At 36.0% G+C, this 3,182-nt stretch overlaps 1 protein-coding gene across 3 annotated transcripts in view; it reads right to left on the bottom strand.

Moving 5' to 3' along the window:
• The window catches only part of daam1a (dishevelled associated activator of morphogenesis 1a), a 57,068-nt gene extending 55,509 nt beyond the window's left edge, over positions 1-1,559 (bottom strand). For all 3 annotated transcript variants that reach the window (XM_016534564.1, XM_016534571.1, XM_016534578.1), the window contains exon 1: positions 1,482-1,559. The gene's annotated coding sequence lies outside the window, so the exon portion shown is untranslated. The remainder of the gene's footprint in view (positions 1-1,481) is intronic.
• Positions 1,560-3,182: the final 1,623 nt, after the last annotated feature.

Raw genomic sequence — 3,182 nt, 5'->3', positions numbered from 1 at the left:
TTAAAGGAATAGTTCACCCAAAAATGAAATTTTGCTTAAAGTTTAGTTTACACACTCTCAGGCAATCCAATGTGTAGATGAGTTTGTTTCTTCATTGGAACAGATATGGGGAAATGTAGCATTACATCACTTGTTCACCAATGGATCCTCTGCAGTGAATGGGTGACGTCAGAATGAGAGTATTTTAGCCAGAAGCAACAGTTTAAAGTTAAAACACCTTAATGATGGATTTGTTTATTACAAACATGCAGCTTTTCACTTCGCAAGACGTTAACGGATAGACTGGAGCTGTGGATTATGGGAACATTTCAGTTGCGTTGCTGTCTATGCAGGGTCAGACAGCTCTCAGATTTCATCAAAAAAATTTTAATTTGTGTTTAATTTGTGGACTTGGGAACATTTCAGTTGCGTTGCTGTCTATGGGAGGGTCAGACAGCTCTCAGATTCCATCAAAAATATCTTAATTTGTGTTCTGAAGATGAACGAAGGTCTTACGGGTTTGAAACGACATGAGGGTGAGTAATTAATGACAGAATTTTCATTTTTGGGTGAACTAACACTTTAAGTTTAGATACTAAATGTTACCTTTGACTATTTTTAGGGGAACACAAACATATTACTACATGACCTCAAATCTAGCAGACTAAATGCCACAAACTCATAGGGTCTTCATGGATTGGATCATATTCCAAAGAATACCATGGCCTCAGTTTTATCCCCAACAACCGCAGTATCAAGCTTATTACAGGAGAAAAAACTACTACAAAAGCGCCAAAAACCAATGCATACTCCATCATTCAAAACCACAAGTTACTAACAATCACTATGCTCCATTGCAATACACTTACTGCATACTTCTGTTGTGAATGAACACCATCTTGCTCCTGATATTTTATCTCCAAGTTTCACTTTGTAAAACATTTCATTATCAAAACACAAGTCACATAAAAAGAAACATTTCTTTTTCAATAAATACCAACATTTCTACCGCAGTGCATGAAAAGTAGATCTTCGTTTGGTTAATCATTAACTTCCCTTTGTCCTTCATGAACTGTAGCAAAACATCTGGTAAAACAGTGACAACTACTGTCTGAATTAAACTGAAGTAAATCTAGTATGTAAATGAGTTTTAAATGGCAACATTGTATCAAACTGTCATGAGGTGGTAAGTGGACTAAAGAGAAACACTATAAAGTGCACTTTCTGAAGTGAACTAGATCAAAGTGATGAAACAATCACAAACAGACAGGGTTTCAACACAAACAAACGTTCTGAAAATGGAAACAAATGTGTTTCATTTGTTTTATAAATCAGACGAGATTTTTTCGCCCATTGAACCGCCGATTTTGCTGGATCTCTATGTCCCACCCTTCAAAGCCAAATCACTTCAAAAGAAGTCCAAAGTCGGCTGTATTTATAATATTTGTTTTTCTGGACGTGTCATGTAGCTGTCAGTTTGAGGTCTGAGATTGAGAATTTACCTTGTAAACAGTCCCATCCTCCCCGCGAACGCTCTGGGCTCGTGCGCTCTCATTCCCCTGTGCAACAATACAGCACGATCCGACAGGGAGGTGACGTCATCCCTTTTAGGCTTCTGGTTTGACATCAGTGCGCATGCGCAAACGTTGGGGCGCATGTTTACATGGGAAATGTAGTTAGTAAACGAGGTGGACACAAAAGCTGTTTGGACGTTTAAACCACAATGAAAAAATATTTTTGACATGCACTTCCCATAGACAGATAAAATAGACAAGCTTTCATTTTACCTTTTTATTTTTTTATTTTTTAGAAATGTCAGTGCCAAAATGAAAAATCCTGTTGTGGTCTCAAATCTTGCTTTCTTTTCCATTCTGTAACATTGAATTACTACAATAATTTCTGTTATAATATGAACACCTGGAAGTCCTGCCAAATCTCGGGGGTTGATTAGAGTAGATAAACATGAAATTAGTTCACAGCAACACACAATTATGTGACCATTAACATAATGAACACTAATTAGCAAGCAAATCTTACATTTTAGACAAATTTGCATTATTATATAGGGCTGGATGAATACATCACTCAATTTCTTTGTCTTTCTTTCTTTCCAAAAAGTATTTATACAATACGATGTAAATTCTGATGCAATGATAAGAAGCATGGCAGTGCAATGAGTCAAGATGTAAAGTTCATATTACATAAAACAATACAAATGAAGAATACTCATTTTACTTTTTTATGCATGAAATAACAATTGAACACTGATGTTCCATTAACAGTCCTTCCCAAAATACTTTGTATATGTCACGTGAGGCTCAATGTAGCCCTCATTCCACCTAAAAGCAATTGAGGGAAGAGATCCATATTTATTTAGGCAAAAGCAGGCCACAGACAGACTTACAGAGGATTATGGGAATGACTGTACATGGTGGGCTGTATGGTGGAATTAAAGACATGGCAGCAGCTGGTGATGGAGATTGGGACATGATGGGACCACACTAACCCATGATCAAATTTTAATTCCCAAAACTACAGTACAATAGCCGAAATACTGCCTGCTCTAATTTATTTCCAGGAATCAATTAGTAAAAAAAAATTAGGACTCACCAGAGTTCCTTTCTGAACATGAAAGTCAATTCTTGATTATTATTTTTGATTTTGATGTCTTAGTGTTGTTGTTATTTATTATTATTATTACTACTAATATATGTCCTTATTGTTCTTGTTGTTGTTGTAGCTATATAGTTTTTTTAATAATTACATAGCCTAAGCGTTTGGGGACAAATACTGTAATAATAATGAGTATTAACGTGTGAAAGTTTCATAAGAATACCTCATATTTTATAGGATTATTATTCTTTAAACCCTGTAAGCCAGTATCTAACAAAGTCTACAGACCTTATGAGAAACAGAGAAACAAGTGCAGCCATCTTTAGAATTTTTGAGTTTTGAACTTCTGTTTAAGAGTAATTAGCTGGTGAATTGGATTTACGTTTTATAGAGTTAACGAAAGTAATCATGAGCATTGCAATATTCGAAGTGTATGTCATAACAAATGTCAGTAGACCGAGAATTATATTAAAAAGAGCGGTGCATGCATTAAGATACTGTGGGAATACAGACGGAAGACAAAGAGCGCAGCGCTAAAAAGGGGCGGGGCTACATAAGGTCTATGGCAGGGGTGCCCAAACTCGGTCCTG

The sequence above is a fragment of the Sinocyclocheilus rhinocerous genome, unplaced genomic scaffold (assembly GCF_001515625.1).
Source record: "Sinocyclocheilus rhinocerous isolate Xijiao unplaced genomic scaffold, SAMN03320098_v1.1 scaffold1004, whole genome shotgun sequence".
Classification (NCBI taxonomy): Eukaryota; Metazoa; Chordata; class Actinopteri; order Cypriniformes; family Cyprinidae; genus Sinocyclocheilus; species Sinocyclocheilus rhinocerous.
This window is presented reverse-complemented; position numbering and strand designations above follow the sequence as displayed.